The sequence below is a fragment of the Canis lupus genome, chromosome X (assembly GCF_048164855.1).
Source record: "Canis lupus baileyi chromosome X, mCanLup2.hap1, whole genome shotgun sequence".
Classification (NCBI taxonomy): Eukaryota; Metazoa; Chordata; class Mammalia; order Carnivora; family Canidae; genus Canis; species Canis lupus.
In genome coordinates this window covers 94,218,351-94,231,956 of record NC_132876.1, presented here as the reverse complement: position 1 = coordinate 94,231,956, position 13,606 = coordinate 94,218,351, and positions in this window count along the sequence as shown.

The following is a 13,606-nucleotide window of genomic DNA, read 5'->3' as shown; positions in this document are numbered from 1 at the left end:
TGCCTTCGGCCCAGGGTGTGATCTTGGAGCCCCGGGATCGAGTCCCACGTCGGGCTACCTGCATGGAGCCTGCTTCTCCCTCTGCCTGTGTCTCTGCCTCTCTCTGTCTCTCATGAATAAATAAATAAAATATTTTTAAAAATAATTGAAGGAAAAGGGCAAGAACTGTATCTTATACATTTGTGGCAATCTATAGAAAATCCAATACAGTGCAAACTCTAATAGATTGAAGGGGAACAGAATATGTTACCCAAATATGTCTCTTTGGCATAAGGAGTATCATGACCTGATTATTTTTATGAAACAGATGACATAGGAGTAGCTCAGAAAACTGAGAAGATATCCTCCTGAAGGATACATTTACATTTATAAGGGAAATCTCCATCTGTAAGAGTGTCTTCCTCTGTGTACCAGGAAGAAAAGGATGACTAAATCTTTAGAGACTCTTTATCAATAGAGAAAGCATGGACTTAAATCTGCAAATCCACCACACCTTGTTTACTGTGCTTTCCTGGTAACCTCCCTTAACTGGTCTTCATCCACCCCCTGCCCTGAACCTCACTTCCCCCCAACATCTTGCTTTGTTTTTAGGTGGAAATGGTTTTTAAGGTGCTAGATTTGGTCCTGTGCGGATGTGGGGAGTTACTCTGTTTCTCTGTCTCTCCCATGCATATAAGATGTGTAGTGTACATGTTATTAAACTTTTGTTTGTTTTCTCCTGTTAATCTGTATATTATTCTAGGGGGGGGGTGGGGAGGTCTCAGCCAAAAATGTAGAAGGATATAAGAGAAATTGTTTTTTCCTCCCCTACACACAGGAAATAGTCATTTTTCTGGGCTGACAGACCTGGCACTGAATCTTAGCTTCTTTCCTTTTAGTTGTGTTATGTCTCTAAGTTACAGCTTCCTCATGATTAAAAATGGGCAGAAGAACTATTCTCATCTGAGGTTATAATGTGACACTGTAAGCCTGACAAATGGTGAGCAATCAATAAATATGCTGTTATTGGTCTATAAAAACACAACCAAAAGCATTTTTTAAAAAAACGTTTGGTTCAATAGGAGGCAAGAAGAGACTTTTACCGTATCCTATCAACAACATGCAATATATGCCAACTGAATTGCTGGAAGATACTATAGGGAAAGAATTTGATAGATGTAAGAAGAATGAAGGTGATCTTATGGATATAATCAGGTAACAGTCAACCCACTCCACTGAAAAATTTTGGTTCTCACACCCAACCCCAGCTTGCCTTCCAAAGTTAGAGTCACTAATTAATAGTAACTGGGGAAAAGATTTAGAAGGAATTTGCCCTGGTTTAGGTCAAAGTTGTCAAGAACTGAAACTGCATACAGGAGGTAACATTAGGAATACACAAAGGAATGGAACCAAGAATGTCAATGACGGAAGTAAGGACAGGATTTTCTATTCCAGAAATACTGGTTAGCATAGCTAACAGATTAGTACTAAGCAAATGGAAATATTTCTTCTCTTGATTAGAAAATTCAAAAAGTTTCCCAGAATATTGTGACTTTCAAGTATTCTGGAAATAAACAACAGGGTTTACAGCAGTCACATAATGGTAATAAAAATAAGTATTGTTGAGCTATTGCTCTGTTGCAATTTAAAAAAAAATCACTGTAAAGTGTCTCTGAGTCCTTGCAACAGCTCTAATATGGGGTCACTACTATTACTCTATTACAAATGAAGAAACAAGGCACAATTTAGAGAGATTTCTGACTTCTTAAAGTCACATAGCTGGTAAATATCAGTCAGGACTTGATTCTGAGTCAGTCCTACTCCAAAGCCCATGCAATTATTACACTTCCCACATTGCATCAGGTGATTGGCTCAAATGGATATGGTAATGCCCCACCCCTTATGGTTTCGAGGACAGATGCTTGGTTGCTGCATCTGTTTTGAAAGCATAAGCAGCCCTAGAGTTGCATTAGCAACTTAGTTCCACGTTCTGATTTGTTCTCTACTCAATTATGTTTTATGCACCTCTTAACTTCATGCACAATCAATCATTAACTTTGCCTTTTTTACTCCTACACCCTGTTTACCTACACACTGTAAAAACTTAATGAGCATCGGATGGTAACATTTGTCTTGAAATGATCTGATGCACCTGATTGTACCAGGTCCCAAACAGTATCTTGTTGTCCAAAAGAATGCGTACCACCGATTGTTTCAAGCTCCTCACCTCAAGGTTTCAAGAAACCCCTCACCCTCTTCTCATGCATTCACCTCCTTCCCTAAACATACATAAGCGGTCACTAGACTCACCAGGGCAAGGCAGCTTTGGAAACAATCCTCTGCCTTCTTGTTGGGCTGTCCTTCTGATAATAACCTTTCTTTACTTCAAAACCAGTGTCTCAGACATTGGCTTACTGTACTTTAGGGGCCAGACAAGCCTGAGTTCAGTAATAGTTTCTTCATTTCTTTCAACTTTATCTGTATGTGACTTTAAAGGCTTTACTTTTATGCAAACTTTTCACACAGTGAAAACAACAAAGAATATTTATCGAGAATGATTGTGTGCTAGAGAGAGTGATAGGTGCTTTTTCAGGGTTAGTTTGTTTCATCTTCACAATCATCCTCCAATGTAGGCACTGTCAAACATGGCCATGGTCATTAGCATTCACGCTTAATGTATGAGGAAATTGATGCACAGAGAGGTAAGTGTCATTGCCAAGGACTCACTTATTGGTAGCACTAGGACTCTAACCCTGGCAGGCCAATCACGAAGCCTGTACTGGAACACAGAAGGCAAAGATTATCTTCCCAGGATTTAGTCTGGTTTTCTGTAGTGTTTTTTTGTTTTGTTTTTTTAATTAAATTTTGCCTTGTTAGTTTCAGTCCATTATTACTGTCAGAAGATTTGAATTTTGATTCTCTCATCCATCCATTCTATTAGGTAGCCTGACCAGGTTTCTGGGATCTGAGGTTTGTAGTGGCAAACAGCCGGCAGCCCCAAGACAGGCCACATTGGCATGAACAGTATTTTGAGTTAAAAACAATCCAAACCACCGAGATTCAGAAAAAAGCTCTTTACCTCCCTCTCAACTGCCTGCTTGTATCAGGAAGAGAACTATTAACAGAGATTTCTCTTTACCCGAGAAACTTATCTGTGTCATAGGGCAACTTTTGTTTTCCAAATATCTCCAGTCACCTTTCTGCTAATGATCGTTCTCCCCTTTTTATCTTCACACCCCATCCCTCTCCTTAGCTCATGTCAGCATCATACTGCCTGACTGATTTTGAAATTTTCATGTTTGTGTGGATTCCCTGTATATATGCTGTTAAATTTTATTTTCTCCTGTTAATCTGTCTCATGCCAATTTGATTCAGAATCTAGCTAAAAGGATGTTGAAAGATACAGTAAATTCTTCCTCTCCAACAGATTAAAATTATATTTCATTTTTTTCTGGATTTATTGAGGTATAATTGGCAGTTTAAAATTGTATATATTTGAGATGCCTGGGTGGCTCAGTGGTTGAGCGTCTGCTTTTGACTCAGGGCATGATCCCAGAGTTCTGAGATCGAGTCCCATATCAGGCTCCTTGCATGGAGCCTGCTTCTCCTATCTCTGCCTCTCTCTGTGTCTCTCATGAATAAATAAATAAAATCTTTAAAAATAAAATAAAATAAAATAAAATTGTATATATTTAAGGTGTATAGTGTGATAATTTCAAATACATATGTAACCTGACTGGCTGGCTGGCTCCTTTGGTAGAGCATACTATATTTGATCTTGGGTGCTTGAGTTCAAGCCCCGTACTGGGGGTAGAGGTTACTTAAAAAAAAATAAAGACCACTTCCAAGTAAAATGCTCCATATATATATATACATATATATATAATATTTATTTATAATAATATATATTGATATACTATATATTCTATAATATGTATTATATAATTATTACATATATTATATTTATAATATAAATATATTACATTTATTTATATATATTCTATATATATATATATTTTTTTTAAATGTATGTGACGGGCACCTGGGTGGCTCAGTCAGTTAAGCATCTGCCTTCAGCTCAAATCATGGTTCTAGGGTCCTGGGATTGAGCCCCACATCAGGCTCCCTACTCAGTGGGAAGTCTGCTTCTGCCTCTCTCCTCTGCTTCTGTTTTCGCTCTCTCTTTTTAAAGATTTTATTTATTTATTCATGAGAGACAGAGACATAGGCAGATGGAGAAGTAGGCTCCCAGCCCAATGTGGGACTCGATCCCAGGACCCCCAGATTACAACCTGGGCTGAAAGCAGATGCTCAACCACTGAGCCACACAGGTGCCCTCTGTCTCTCTCTCTCTCTCTCTCTCTCTCTCTCTCAAATAGATAATTAAAATATTTTTTAAAAATAAAATAAAAAAAATATGTAATTTGAGCTTTTTACTAAATAAATAAATAAATAAATAAATAAATAAAATACATATGTGGTATAAAGCAACTACCACAATTAAGTTAATACATCCTTCACCTCACATAATTAACATTTTGTATGTGTGTGTGATAAGAACACTTAAGATTTACTGTCCAAGGAAATTTCAAGCATATAACACAATATTACTAATTATGGTCATCATAAGCCCTCCTGCCCAGGCCATTTCCCTTTCCCCGTAGTCCCCAGCAACCACTGTTCTACTCTTTCTTTCTATGAGTTTGACATTTTTAGATAAAATAATATTTGTCTTTCTCTGACTGGCTTATTTCACTTAGTGTAATGTCCCCCAGGTTTATCCATGCTGTCACATGTGGCAGGATTTTTTATGGCTTAATAATATTCCACTGTGTATATATAATACATACCAATGTTTTCTTTATTTATTCATCCATAGATGAACCCCTAGGTTGAGTTGTATTTTCTATGCCTTGTGACAGAAATGATTTATGAACATTGTTAAAGCCAAGATAAAAATTCTCTCTTTCTTCCCTCTTTCTCTACAGACCCACCCCCTATACACACACACACACACACACACACACACACACACACACACCACTCAGACACTTATAGGAATGTATACATAAACTAAACAAGTTACTGGGACACTATATGATAAAAATGATTAAGATATTGGATGATTTATCATTAACAATAATCACAAATTATTTTTACTCTATATTTATATCTGAAAAAATATGTATTGGAATCTAACAAACTAATTTGCTAATAGGTTCCAAAATTACTCAAGTATCAAGCTACTATGACATCTTATTTTCTGAAGCTAAAAACATATATCATATTTGACTTTTCCAGACCAAAACACCTTCATTGCATCTCCACATATGTCATTAGGTTATTTCTAGTATCTCTATGATTTGGGTATTTGCTAGAGTATCTTAAAATAGATAGAATCAAAATTGGTAATGGTTAGTGTTGAACATATAATGATGTTCAAGTGGGAATTGCTATGACCTGAATATGTGAACAAGCAGTATGTTTTTATTTTTAAAATCTTTATTTTGAAATAATTATAGATACAAAGGAAGTTGCAAAAATAATACAAAGATCGGTGTACCCTTCCTCCAGCTCTACACAACAATATCTTACATAATTAAAACACAACATCAGAACCAAAAAGTTGACATTGGTAAAATGCAATTAACAACACTACAGATTTATTAAGATTCCACCAGTATTTACATGCATTCCTTTGTGGTGTGTGTGTGTGTGTGTGTGTGTGTGTGTATGTGTAGTCCCATGCATTTTTCCAAATATATGGATTCATGTAATCACCTTAACAATCAAGACACACAACAGCTCCATCATCACAAAGATGCTACCCCTTCATAGTCCTATTCCTGCATATGCCCCCAACCCTTGGCAACCATTAACAAATCCTTCATCTTGGGATGCCTGGGTGGCTCAGCGGTTGAGTGTCTGTCTTTGGCTCAGAGCATGATCCAGGGGTTTTGGGATCGAGTCCCCCATCGGGCTCCCCGCAGTGAGCCTGCATCTCCCTCTGCCTATGTCTGTGCCTCTCTCTCTGACTCTCATGAATAAATAAATAAGATTTTTTTTAAAAGTCCTTCATCTGCAAAACTATGTCATTTCAAGAATGTTATATAACATAGTCACACAGTATTTAACATTTCTCTGTGCCTGTTGGCATTTCTGAGCTGTGAACTTCTTTAGCATCCAATTTGGGATACATAGGAATGAAAAGAAAACCTAAACCCAAAGAACTCACTGCCATGCTATTAGTCAAGTCCCAGGGACCCTAGCAAATTTACCTCATTCTCAACATTTTGGAAGGTCTTTGCTTTATGTATTTTATTTGGGGTTTTAGCTGTATTTAGTAGGAATAATGGAGTGAAATCCATCCATTTTAACTTTTCCAGAATTGGAAGTCCAAATATGTTTTTATAGAACAAAATTATATTTGCCCTTTGCTGACAGCTCACACACATCCACAGATGCACACAGGGAGAGCTTTTAACAGAGCTTGTGTTAGAGTGGTAAGAAAATTCTCTTATTTTATCAGTATGCAGCCATGGCATTTATATTACTCTTTGAAGATGCAATTAAGTTTCTTTTTTAACTACTTTATTGAAGTACAATTGATGTACAGAAAATTGCACATATTTTACTGTATGCATTGTCATGAGTTTGGACATATGCGTAATGTGCTTTAAAAGTGTGTTTTACATGAGAGACTCCTAACTGGGAAACGAACAAGGGATAGTGGAAGGGGAGGTGGGTGGGGGGATAGGGTGACTGGGTGATAGGCACTGAGGGGGGCGTTTGACCGGATGAGCACTGTGTGTTATACTATATGTTGGCAAATCAACCTCCAATTAAAAAATATACATAAAAAATAAAATAAAAAATAAAAGTGTGTTTTATTGTTTTTATTTATCTAAATAATCTTTTGCTAGACACAGATTTATTTACTTTCCTACCACTGTAAGTGACAACTTCTCTATTTAGTACATTACACCTGACTTTTCTTTTGAGAAGGTAGATATTTTATTTATTTTATTTTTAAAAAGATTTTTAGTTATTTATTTGAGAGAGAGCAAAAGAGAGCATGAGTGGGGTGGGTAGGGGCAGAGGGAGAGGGAGACACAGACTCCCCGCTGAGCAGGGAGCCAGATGCCGACTCAATCCCAGGACTCTGAGATCATGACCAGAGCTGAAGGCAGATGCTCAACCAACTGAGCCATCCAGACACCCCGAGAAGGTAGATATTTTTAAAGAAGTAAAACACTCTATCTTTTGCTGGGTGTATCAGTCAAGGTCTGATTAGGAAGGCAGAACCAGTAGGAGTTAATGTTAAGAGATTTATTGCTTTCCTGATTATAGGAGCTGGCTACACAAGTTCAAAATCAATACGGCTGGCCTTTGGGAAGGGCGGATTGGAACTTTGGAAATGAACTGAATCTGCTGCACACAGTCAGGATCTATTTTTTGTTTTAAAGATTTATTTATTTATAGTAGAGAGAGAGTGTGTGCATGAGTAGGGGGAGGGCAAGAGGAAGAGAGTATCTCCAGCAGACTCTCTGATGAGTGAGGAGCCCAATGTGGGGCTGGATTTCACCACTCTGAGATCATGCCCTGAGCTGAAACCAAGAGTTGGAGGCTTAACTGACTGAGCCACCTAGGTGCCCAGTGGATCTCTTTTTCAAGGAAGCTGCAGCTATGCTTTTATGGGCATTGAGTTGATTGAATCAGGCCCATCTCAGTTGTCTTTGATAATCTACTTTATTTAAAGCCAACTGATTGTGGACTTAAATCACATCTACAAAATACCTTTATAATGATACCCAGATTAGTGTTTAAATAATGGGGGACATAACCCTAGACAAGCTGACATATCCAAAAGACAACACACTGAGTAATCCAATATAAAAATTTAAGCTATGGCTAATAATATATTTCAAAGCAAAATATCAACATTATATCAGAGAATAGATTATGCCCAAACTGTTAGTGGATAATTATGTTATTTAATCATTTTAGAGTATATGATAGGACAAGAATCTATTAGAATTCTGGGGTAACATATTATCTTACAGTTTTAAGCTATCTCTCTCGCTTTTTTTTTTTAAAGATTTTATTTATTTATTCATGAGAGACACAGAGAGAGAGAGAGAGAGGCAGAGACACAGGTGGAGGAAGAAGCAGGCTCCATGCAGGGAGCCCAATGTAGGACTTGATCCGGGGACTCCAGGATCATGCCCTGAGCCAAAGGCATGTGCCAAACCTCTGAGCCACCAGGAGTCCCTTGAGCTATCTCTTAAAAACAAAAATGATATTTCCTTAGCTATCTTTTTATCAAAATTAATTTAGATATATCAGGTAATCTATGAAAATCAAAATACCTTTTAAAAGTTAATTTTAAAAGCTAAATGAAACAATTACATTGAGGAAACATTTTTATAATAAGGTGATTTTGAGTGAAAAATACAAGATGCAAAATTATGTCATTATGTTATAAAGTCAATGATGATAATGTTAACAATTGCTATAATACAATATAATCAGTAGTATATACTAGACCCCTAATATGTACCAAATATTCTAATAAGTGTTTTAGATAAAATATACCTAATTCTGATAACAATCCTCTTAGGTAAGTATTATCATTCCACTATTACAGATGAGGAAATTGAAACTCCAAGAGTTTAGATAGCTTGCCGGGGCTAAATCTAATATGTGTAGGATAACAAATATCACTACAGTTAGGTTTAAAATACAGAGAAAGGAGTTTGGAGAATAATTATGTAATCTTTAGATAAGATAATCCTTTTTTAAACATTAAAACTTCCATAAATCATAAAGAAAAAGCACATAATCCTGACAGTCTACAAATTTAACTTTTTCAAGGTGAAATCCTCTAAACAATGTTGTAGAACATGAAACACACTGGAGGAAATGCTTTGCATGTTAATATATTCGGATACTGATTAACACTTTATTGCCTCACAGTTCCAAATGCACCATTTTAGGCTGCTCTATGAAAATAAATCTAGGCTCTTCAAATAGTATTCCTTTGCTCCCTGACACAGAGTCTTTGGTCAATAGAGGGCATGGAGATATATTGCAGGTGGAAGCGTTTTGCTTCCTGGTTCAAGTGTGCTTCCTGGACTGACTCCTACAGTTCTCATGGCTCTCTCCAACATCAGGCTTGGAAGCGAGGCAGTTTCTTCAGTTCCCAGCTCTTATAGTATGTGGTGGCCAACAGCAGCCAGCAATAAGTAACTTCCCCTGTCACCCATTCTCAAGCAGTTTTGTAGCAGAGTGTCTCTGATGAGACCCTTCCCATGAGTTATTTTTCTCCCCCCCACTCCAGAGGGGAAGATTTCCAGCAAGTTCTGCTGGTGTGGTATCACATGTAGATACTCTGCCATCAATTGAACAGTGCACCTGTCCTCTCTAAGAAGTCTGGGTTACAGCCCTTTGGGTAGAGGGAGCTAACTGGTGTGCTCTACATTAGCATCAGCATAGTGGCTACTCCTTGTATCAGTTATTTCTACATTCCTTATTTAGTTAGCTTTCCTTCTTCCTAGCCAATCCATCATCATGCCCATCTCATTATTGTTAATGATTCTTTATATTAATCTTTCCCTGTTCAAATTACCATATTGTTTCTCTCTCTTGGTTGGACCAAGACTGGTATACAATTGGTACTAGTAGTGATACCAGAAAATAGACTCTCAAAGATAGAATTTTGGTCTGGGCATGACTGTGGGCTTGGGAACAGTGCTGAGCTCCTTGCCAGTGGGAAATGGGGTGCTAGTAAAACAGCATATGATGACCTCATAATTAATCAATTTGATTCTGATGAAGGGCCAAATGAAACTTGTGTTTTGGGAGCCTAGGTGACTGTTGCACTTGATTATTATGGCAGTAATGACAACTGAAAGGACCATGATAATGGACAGATTTTTCCCAGTTCAATTGAATGCTTACAAAGAGACAATGACAAGCTGAAGATTGTTAAATTCCAGCTCAAGTTATTTTCCAAGAATCAAAGTTTCCCTGTCAGTCATAAAAGAAATTATTTCTTGTAGTCAGAGGGCTGATGCTGCTGTAAATCAAATGCAAAATTTAAATGTGTGGGTTATGAATTCCAATGATAGTTAAAGTCACAGCCTTGCCCAGTTTCTCATGTTAAAGTTTGAGCACTAATTAGGAAAGCATGAGATCTTGAAACTTGGAATGAAACCAATTGGTTGGATCCATTTAAAACAGACCATTTCAAACCCTATTCTTGGGCTTTCTAAAGCATTCATCATCAAAGCTTTGGACAAGAGCCAAGAGGCCAGACTTGGAGATACCTATGATGAAAGGGACCATGAGCTGTAGACTTTATTTACCTGTAGTGCTCTTAAACACATTCAGAGATGTAAACGATCACCTTCTAGGGTCAGTTCTAGAAACCTGTCAATGGAAAAGAAAACTCAGAGAGAATATCTCTTGTGAAGAGAAAGGAGGCCTGTCTCTTCTGTAGGATGAATGGAGGAAAAGCCTTGAGGAGAATGGAGAAATGGGAGAAAGGAATATTGGGGGACCCCAGGTAGGAGGGTATTTATAAATCACTGAAAGGATCAGTGGTGTCAAATAATGCAGTAAATTCCATTAGCAAAAAAGACTGAAAAGTATCTGCTGGATTTGCCCTTGGTGACTTTGCAAGAGTGGTTTGAGTAGAGTGGAGTAAAGGGTGGAATGGGAGATGAGGAAGTAAGAATAGACTGTAGTAAATTAACTCAGCTGTAATAAATTACTCCCTATGTGTCTGCAAAGTATTTCCTCAATTGCCAAGTAAACACAATAAGCATTTACTTACAGGCAGGAACAAGGTCAGGATGCCTAACATTAGCATAAAGATTCAACATAATTCTGATGTTCTAACCATAAAAAAGGAGATGATGATGATGATGATGATGAGTAAATGCTTGACATAAGGTAAACATTTATCAGTTACCATTATATGAGACTGATAAACTAGTTATTTAGAAAACCTTGAAGAACAAATGAAAATACACAAGAACCAATCAGAGAAGTTGAGTAAGAGAACCAAATGCAAGACAACGTGGAAATAAATAATATTAGGCTTTTATACTAGTAATAACAATTTTTTAAAAATTTATTTGAGAGAGACAGAAAGAGCAAGGGGAGGAAAAGAGGGAGAGGGAAAAGTAGACTCTGAGCATGAAGCCTGATGTGGAGCTCCATCCCACAACTGAGACTATGACCTGAGCCAAAATCAAGAGTTGAATGCCTAAACAACCAAGTCATCTGGGTGCCCCTTAAAAGAATAATGGAAAAATATTCCCACAGTACATATGCATAAGGTAAACTTAAACAAATGGGAAAACATCATATTTCTTGAATCAAAAAGCTCAATATCTTAAATATATCAGTTTCTCCAAAATTATATATATATAAGGTCATCCTAGTTTAAAATCATAGACTTTTTCTTTTTTTTTTTTAAGATTTTATTTTATTTATTCATGAGAGACACAGAGAGAGAGAGGCAGAGACACAGGCAGAGGGAGAAGCAGGCTCCATAAGGGAGCCTGATGTGGGACTCGATCCCAGGACTCCAGGATCACGACCTGAGCCAAAGCCGGATGCTTAACCACTGAGCCACCCAGGCATCCCTATAGACTTTTTCTTGACGCAGGAAAAATTATTCTATAGTTTATCTATTTCACCTAGATGAGTAAGTGGGTTGAGAAGAGTCAAGAGATCTGTGTAATGGATGTCTTTGAAGTAAGACTTTTTGTACCAAATAGCAAAGAGTATTATAAAGCTGTTGTAATTCGAAATGAAAAAATTGAAACTCCAGTATTTAAGTGGAGTGATAGATCAAAAGCTCATAATTAATTCAGATAAAGGAGTCATTTTAAATCACTGCAGACAATGAATGTTTTTCAATAAATAGTGTTGGAGTATCAGGGAAAATTGAAGAAGCAAATGTTGCTAGGTCCCCACCCCACAGCCTCCATGAGAATAGATTTAAATATTTCTCACCAGTATAAATGTACATGCATATGATTTCCTCTAAGCACTAAGAATTAATCATAAAAAACACATAGACAAGTATGAAAATAAATGTCAGTAAAAAGCTACTGGGGGAGGGCGCCTGGGGGGGATTAATTAGTAAGTGTATGTCTTGGCTCAGGTTGTGGTCTCAGGGTCCTGGGACCAAGTCCTATATCAGGCTCCCTGCTAAGTGGAGGTCTGCTTCTCTTTCTCCCTCTGTGCTTGTTCTCTGTCTCTCTCTTTCAAGTAAATAAATAAAATCCCTAAGGAGAATTTTTTTTTAATTAAAAAAATATATAAAAAGCTACTGACTATGGTACTAGTATAATACTAAATAGGTGGAAACAATCTAAATGTGCAAAGAGAGAACTGATAAAATATACTAAGGTTTATCTATAAAACTGGATAATACAGAGCCATCAAACATGATGATTTAGACATATATGTATAGTCCAAAGATGACCATTATGTATTGTTAAGGAAAAATAATTTAAAACAGTATTAGAGTATGTTCACATTTTTATAAAAACGTGCATACTAATGTATCTTTACAAAAAGTTCAGAATGATGATAGTGATTATATTCAGGTCTGATGTATAATGTCTGTGATATTTGTTTGCTTTCTCCCTTATATTTTTTTGACATAACTTTGCACCCAGATGAAGTTACATCTATTTTATAGGAGACAGTAATATATTGTCTAGAAATGATTTTGGGGGCAGCCCGGGTGGCTCAGCGGTCTAGCGCCACCTTCAGCCCAGGGTGTGATCCTGGAGACCGAGGATCGAGTCCCACATCGGGCACCCTGCATGGAGCCTGCTTCTCCCTCTGCCTGTGTCTCTGCCTCTTCGTCTCTCTCTCTCTCTCTCTCTCTGTGCCTCTCATGAATAAATAAATAAAATCTTAAAAAAAAAAAAGAAACTATTTTTGTCCATGAACCAAAGTGGCACTTCAGATGATTTATAATTGAAATAATCATATAAGGTATTGCTGCATAACAAATTATCCCAGAACTTAATAGCTTAAAAAACAATCAATTACTAACTAACTATCACAGTTATTACAGGTCAAATACTTGGGAGTGATCCAAATGGTTGCTTCTGGCTTTGGGTCTCCTTTAAGGTCTCATTCAGGACTCCAACTGCAGAGCTGCAGCCATCTGAAGGCTTGACCTGGACTGAAAGATCAGATTCTAAAGTGATTCACCCACATGGCTGGGCAGATAGTGCTCGGTCCTGGAAAAAGACTGAAGTTCCTCTCCTCATGGGGATCTTCACAGGGTCACGTGCATGTTTTCAGTTTGTGCCTGCTAGCCTGTCCCACAATGAGCAATCCAAGAGCACAAGGAAGATGCTGCCGTGCTTTTTGTTACGTAGCTTTGAAAGCCACCCACTATCGTATCTACAGTGTTCCATGGGTCACAGGTTTGCCCTGGTCACTTGGCGAGGACTACACAAGGGTATAAATATTGGGAGGTAAGGATTATTGGAGGCCATCTTAGAAGCTAACAATTATTTTAAGAAAAAGTAAAAGAAAAAATGTATAAAAATCATAAGATGTAGAATATTTAGGTTATATTAGCATAGCA